We start from the raw sequence: 7,175 nt of genomic DNA, 5'->3' as shown, positions 1-7,175 counted from the left end.
CCGATGTGAGATCCTGGCAGGCCAGCCCCTCCAAACCCATGTCTCCAGCTCAGAGGGGACTTCCCTTCCCAGGGTGGCTCACTCCCGGTGATCTGCCTCCTGGTGACCTTCTGGCTACCGGTTGCCGTGGTGACCACCTGCAAATGCCCCACAGGTCTGGGTACCCACATTACCGCTGCAATGCTTTCCTCCCCCCTGTTCTGGGAGACCCGGTGGGCTCTCCTTTCCAACCCAGCAGGCCCCACACCGAGGGGCTGGGAAGAGCCTCAGTTTCCCCAAGAGTGTCACGTTCTCTTTTGGAACCACAACACAGCACGGCCCATGTCCATCCATGTCCAAAGTTTGCTTTGGTTCTTCATTCCATGACAGCTCTCCCTCTTCTGAGGACTCTGGAGAACCAGGCTGGAGGCGAAGCTGCGTGTCAGGGCTCTGGGCCACGGCCCGGCCCGCAGGCTTGTCCCGGGGGTCAGCCCCTCGGCGAGATGTGCACAAGGCTCCCTCCATCAGCTCTCACCGTGCTCCGCTGGGACACTACTTCAGCCTGTTGCTCTCCTGAAATGTGGGGGGTCTTCTGGGGAGAAGCTGTTACTTCCAAAGCACTCGGGATGCTCTGTCCCCCAACTGCCCCTTTCTCTCCCACGAACAAATCATCACTGGGCTTGTCCCGCAGCCTTGCATCCAGACGCCTCTACATAGCAGAGGCTCAGGGGCTGGGCCAAGTGGTGCCCCAGGCACCACTCCCGCTTCCAGCCCAGAGTGGGGACGTGGCTAACAGAGCAGCTCTCTCCTGGGAGCCTCAGACTCCTTTGCGACACCACGCACCAGCCTGCTGCCGCCGGCTCGTCAGCGGGGATTCTAAGGGGGACACCTTTGTGCCTTCCTCCGCTTAGGCTCCGCACTGCCTCTCCCCTCCCTCAAACCCAGGGGCCGGAAAACCGCGGCTCCGGCAAAAAAGTGGCTCGCGAGCCAACATGCGGCTTTTTTGGCCCCTTGGGGGGGGCTCTTTCCCACAAAAAAACCAGCTCTTTCAAAAAAAAACCAACCTTCTGCGCCATGCCCCAGGAAGTTTACAATCCGCACTGTATGTGCCCCGCCCCACACGGGGAATTTTTGGGGAAGGAGCCCCCTTCAGGGGGCCCAAAGAGTCCTATGGGGCTTCTCAACCCCGGGGTTTTCCCGCCCACGGTAAACCAACACACCTACAAGCGCTCAAACATAGCAGATACTTAATGGCAGCCTGCACGTGACTTTGACCTTAATAGAGCGTGCTCTCTGCCAGAGAGCTTACCGTCTGTTACCGATACACCAGCGAGACGTAGATATAGGTGGGTGGGGAAGAGGTGCTGCAGCATAATTCTAGTGAGGACAGAATGTGTCCCTTTTCAGAGCTGGGACTGTGCCTCTTCTTCCTGCTCTGTTGTCTCTCGCTGGCCAGGTGAACAGAGGTCATGCTCTGGAATTCATGGGCCCAGATGAGCTGGAACTCGTCCCGGGAGGCAGAGAGGGAGTCTTATTCAGCAGCAAACCCTGTCATAACCAGGCCAACCCCTGGCCGTAGGAGCAGCTGTAATAAGCAATTCTCACTTAACAGAGGTCATTATGTAATTAGCTAACTTATTACATAATAAGTGCCATGTGCACACTCTCCCTGACACAAAAGAAGAGGGACAGGATGAATTGCAGCTCCATTATTTTCATGAGTTACTTGTATTTTGGATTCATTAATAGGTGTCAGAGTGGGGTGAAGGGAAAGATGAAGGTAAATGAAATAGGAATTTATCATGTGAGAAAGTTAAAAGATGTTTTCTTTATCAATGCAGCAAACAAATAAGTCCAAAAGCAAGCAAAGAGAAATAAAATACTCAGTTCTAGCCTTCTTTGAAATACAAGACTCAGTTATGTAGCTGAGGGCTAGAAATCAGTTTCTTCTGACCACCCTCCCGCCTCTCTGCCATCCCCCCCCCGCCCCCCACAGTCCCATTACCACAAGGGCTCTCTGGCCAGACGTTTGGGACGGTCATGTTTGACTGCATTCCTTCCCTTGCCTCCTCATGCCCCCAGCTCTTCTGTTCCCAGTCCGCTGGCTTTGCTTGGCCCCCCAGGCAGCCCACCCTGCACTCAGGGGCTCCAAGGGTCCCGGGTCTCAGGGTCTGGGACCCTCCTCTGACATGGGACCTCCCTGAACTCTTTCTTTGGCCCGGCCTTGTAACAGAACTCCCACCAGCTTTCTCCCCCCGGCACTCCAGCTGCTCCGGGTTAGGGGTCGGAACTCATCCTGACTTTCTCCAGCTCGGCCGAGGGCTCCTTCCAGGCCTCAGTCAGTCTCCCACTCTCTCTGAGGCCCATGTTAGCAGCCGCCCTGTCCCTGCGCTTGGAGTGCGTGAACTGCTGCTCACCCAGATTTTCCTTTGCTGTGTGGTCCCGGAGAAGAAATTCACTTACATTTCATCTCAGCGGGGTTGTTGCTGTTTACTCCAGGGGTGGCGACCAGCAGCCTTGGCTTTGGTTTCCAATGGTCCCTTTCTCAATGGCAGCTGCACTCTCTCTTAGCTTTTTGTCATTAGTTTTTACTCTGAGGGGTGGACCCATTCATTCAACCTGGAAGCAACTTGTAATTTATCCCTCCAAGGTGGGACAGTTTTGAGAACGAAAGGGGTCGCTATTGATAATTATGCCAGAACAGCAGGAATAAGCCAGGATCTTCACAGGCAACAGTTACCTTCGTATCCTGACCTTGCCCTTGGCAGCCAACGCCCAGCGAACTTCCCTTGACCAGGTGCCGTATCTCAGGCCATTTCTCCAAGAAGCGATAGATGGACGTGACAGCCATCAGATGGCTTTCAGTTCAGGAAGATCTGTGGGCAGCTCTTGCATTGACTGCTTCTAAATGAATGGACCTGGACAAGTAGTTTTCTTTGGTGACTCTTAGTTTTTCCATTTCTATAATGGGTATAATAGTAACTAGTTCATGCCTGGCTTTAAAGATTAAGTAAGATAATGTGTATAAAGCATTTGCCTTAAGATAGTTCAAAGAGCCGAAACCGGTTTGGCTCAGTGGATAGAGCATCGGCCTGCGGACTGAAAGTTCCCAGGTTCGATTCCGGTCAAGGGCATGTACCTTGGTAGCACGCACATTCTCAGTAGGAGATGTGCAGGAGGCAGCTGATCGATGTTTCTCTCTCATCGATGTTTCTAACTCTCTATCTCTCTCCCTTCCTCTCTGTAAAAAATCAATAAAATATATTTAAAAAAAAGATAGTTCAAAGAATTCTAGGTTTTCCTTATCTTCATCCTGCCCTAATGAAACCCCTAGAGCAGTGATGGAGAACCTTTTGAGCTCGGCGTGTCAGCATTTTGAAAACCCTAACTTAACTCTGGTGCCGTGTCACATATAGAAATTTTTTGATATTTGCAACCATAGTAAAACAAAGACTTATATTTTTGATATTTATTTTATATATTTAAATGCCATTTAACAAAGAAAAATCAACCAAAAAAATGAGTTCGCGTGTCACCTCTGACACGCATGTCATAGGTTCGCCATCACTGCCCTAGAGCATGCCAACTATAATGTGTATAAAGCATTGGCTTGGGATAGTGCAAAAATTCTAGGTTTTCCCTTTCTTCATCCTGCCCTAATGAAGCCCCTAGAGCACGTTGATTCGGCTCCAGTTCCCCTCTGCTGAGGGGAAGAGGTCTGTGATCTACTCAGTATTCCATCTTCAGCCCGATTCTGATTTTGTATTCCTCACATCTTCTAATGTACCAAATAAAAGGGCTGAAATTCACTGCATTAAGTGAAGTGACTTTAATATATGAGACAGAGATTTCGCTCATGAGCCAAATGTGCAGGAGCGTGCGATGCATCCAGGAGACGGTGCTGCTGGGTGATAAGAATGAAAAGGATGACTGGGGCGCTGGGCGTAATGAAATCACCGACAGGACGGCTAATGGCTCCAGGATGACCCTTTTAGCTGCGGGCCACTGGCTTTAATTCCACATCGAAAGCTATTATGCCCGTTGCTGACTGCTGGGCGAGGAGACAGACCGGAGCCGGTTGTCATGTGCGGAGAGTGAGGTCTCAGCCAGAAGCCCTGTGCCCTGGACTCGGTCTCTCACTCTCTCAACTCCAGTTTTCCCACCTGCAAAATGGGCACAACAGTAGGCCCTGAAGAGGACTGTGATTATAGTAAAAAGGGACCCAGCAGACCCGGGTTGTGTGTGACAGTCACATATGCCCTTAAATGGGTTAACACCTTCATTTTTCCTCTTTAGGAATCCAAATTGCATCTGGAAGACCACGTGCCCTTGCAGCTCTCCTTGTAACTTCAACTTACTTTTTCTTCAGGGTTTAATGAGAGTGTCTTGTTTTTAGAGTTTTGGGGTCTAGATCTGGAACACCGACTGATCTCAAGTGAGAAGTGAAGGGGCAGCGGGTGAGAGATCCCTGGGACCCTCACCAGGCCTTTCTAGACGACTGACCCCCAAAACACGAGTGCTGTGCGAGGTCATAGTTGTTCCTCCAAAAACGGGATGCAAGCTCAGTGTCTTTGGGAAGTGCTGGGTCAATGAAATGCAACAGATTTCTTCACCGCTCAGCTTTTCAGATATTTAAATGAACCCGCAAGCATCTCCAAGATGGGGCCCTGTCACTTACGCTGTATCACAAGTGTATTCCCTTGGCCCTCACACTTTCTGTGGGATGTTCTCCAAGACCATTGGTCCTTGGCATGCTTTGGCTAATAGTTTTCTAATCATTTTTTTCGGATGTAGGAACATGCTTATGTTATGATATTCAGTGAGAAAGCAAGCTAGTAAACAGTACACACTGTAAAATCCTGACGATGTTAAAGTGTATTTAAGAGACTGACAGGAAATATATCAAAAATCTGAATATATTCACTAAAAGCGGTCATCTCAGGAGAGGGGAGAATAATGGGTAGTTTTTGTATTTATTTGAGTTAGCTACGCTTCCCAATATTCTTTTATAATGAGCACGTATTATTATAGCCCAGACATGTTACTTTTCTTTCTCCTTTTGGTTAAACTGCAGCAAGAGGGACAGTTTCTTTTCCGGGGACCATGTTAGATCCGCCTGCATGAAGTTGCCTTTCCTTGCGTCCTGAGGAGATGGACAGAGCATCAGCAGCCCTGGAAGCCCTTGAGGAATGTTGAGGGCAGTAAAAGCAAAGGCCATAAACCAAAGGAAAACACACCCAGTGCTGAGAATGGTCAGAGGAAAGGAGGGGAGAAGGGGCGGGGGAGCAAGGGGTATTGGGTATCCACAGAGGAAAAATAAGAAACAGCCTTTCCTGGAAAAGAAAAGGGATCTCATGGTAAAAAATCAACTGTGGGTTTCTGTGAGAACTCGCCAAAAGAAGGAAGCAGCAGCCAATACCTCACAGCCTGACGGTCCCCAGGAGGGTGCCTCATCACAGCCCACCTTCCTGCCTCAAGCCAGACAGACCGCTTCAGAGCCACCCTGAACATGTTCACATATGACAACAGAGGGATCCACTTACACGGAGGCTCCTTGAACCCATGTCTGGATCCTGAATGAAGAGGCTGGACAAGGAGCAGAGGGCCCAGGAAGAGCTATCTGTGGGCAGGGCTGGGGGAGCGGGAGGGAGGTGTGAGCAAAGTGCTGTGAGCCCCACCAATTCCCAAAGGCAGCCGTTCCATACGATCTGGATGTCTATTGTCTGGGTTTAAATCTTGGCTCCACTGCTTACACTTGTGTGGTTTTGGATGCTTCTCCTAACCCCTCTGTGCTTCCGTTTCTGTATAATGGAGATATATACATACATACATATATGACCTGTCAGGGAGCTCTTTATAAATGGTGGCGTTAGTATTAATAAAGAAATGAATCGCACCTGTAAATAGTTATTCAGGGTTTCCTCGATTATAACACATGGGCACACCATCCTCATTCCTGGACTTCATGTTACTTAGACAGTGAGTGGCACGTCAGCCACACATTGGCCATATTCAGACAACACTGAGTGAGGGAAGTTTCTTACCTGGCTCACCCCTTCTGGATCCTAGGAACTTAAATGCAATTATCAATTGAGTCGAACTTCTCGTAGGTATTCTGGGAAGTTTCTTTAACGTGGGACTTGTGTTAACCAGGTTATTCTGCAATGATGTCATATAACAAACAGCCCCCTCACCCCTCATAGTAACAAATATTTATTTCTTACTCACAGGCTTATGTCAGCTATGACTCTAAGGGGTCTTGCTGGGCTCAGCGGGGCTTGGTTTCAGACTGTGGGCTGGATTCAGGTCTGCTCTGTGGGAGTCTCTTTCTGAGACAAGCTGAAGGTTACCTGGGTCGTGCTCAGGTCATGGTGAATGAGCAACACTTGAGACTCCATGGGGACTGTAGGAAACTGGCCACGTCTCAGCTTGCAACATGCCGTCACCTCCACCAACAGGGGATTTCAGTTTCTGCCTGCCTGTTGTTTTAGGTTTAGAGCTTTTGTCCATTGAATGTCTATTACTCTGATAATTTTTGTGTTTTTGGCGTCTGTGTGCTCTCGTCTCCAGAGTTGCCCACGTTGCTCTTCATTCGTTCATTCTTGAGTTAAGGATGCTTGCTTACTCTGATGCTCTTTGCAGGACAACTGTCCTAGTTACAGGTGGCCATTACTTCCTGGTCCTGAAGCCTTCTGTCTCGCTAACGACCCTGTCTGCCACCCTGCGCTTCAACAGCATTACCTCACTGTCTGCCATGCTGGGCAGTGAGAGGTTATCTTTTTAAATGGAAATACAGCTGACAGACAATTTTATATTAGTCTCAAGTGTACAGTTTAGTGATTTGATATTTATATTCTTTATGTAATGACTAGAGGCCCGATGCACGAAATTTGTGCAAGAGTAGGCCTTCTTTCCCCCGGCTGCCAGCACCGGCTTCCTTCTGGCACCTGGGACCTGGACTTCCCTCACAGCCCCAGCTTCATCCAGAAGGTTGTCCGGAAAGATGTCTGGTCTAATTAGCATATTACACTTTTATTATTATAGATCATCACAATTATTTGTCATCATCCAAAATTATTATAATGTTACTGACTACATTCCCTATGCTATACGTTACATTCCTGTGACTTAATTACTATATAGCTGGAGCTTTGTGCTTCTTAATCTCCTTCACCTCTTTCACCCATCCCCCCACC

Source organism: Myotis lucifugus, unplaced genomic scaffold, assembly GCF_000147115.1.
Source record: "Myotis lucifugus unplaced genomic scaffold, Myoluc2.0 scaffold_18, whole genome shotgun sequence".
Lineage (NCBI taxonomy): Eukaryota > Metazoa > Chordata > Mammalia > Chiroptera > Vespertilionidae > Myotis > Myotis lucifugus.
The sequence above is the reverse complement of the archived record's forward strand: the minus strand, read 5'-3'. Positions refer to the sequence as shown.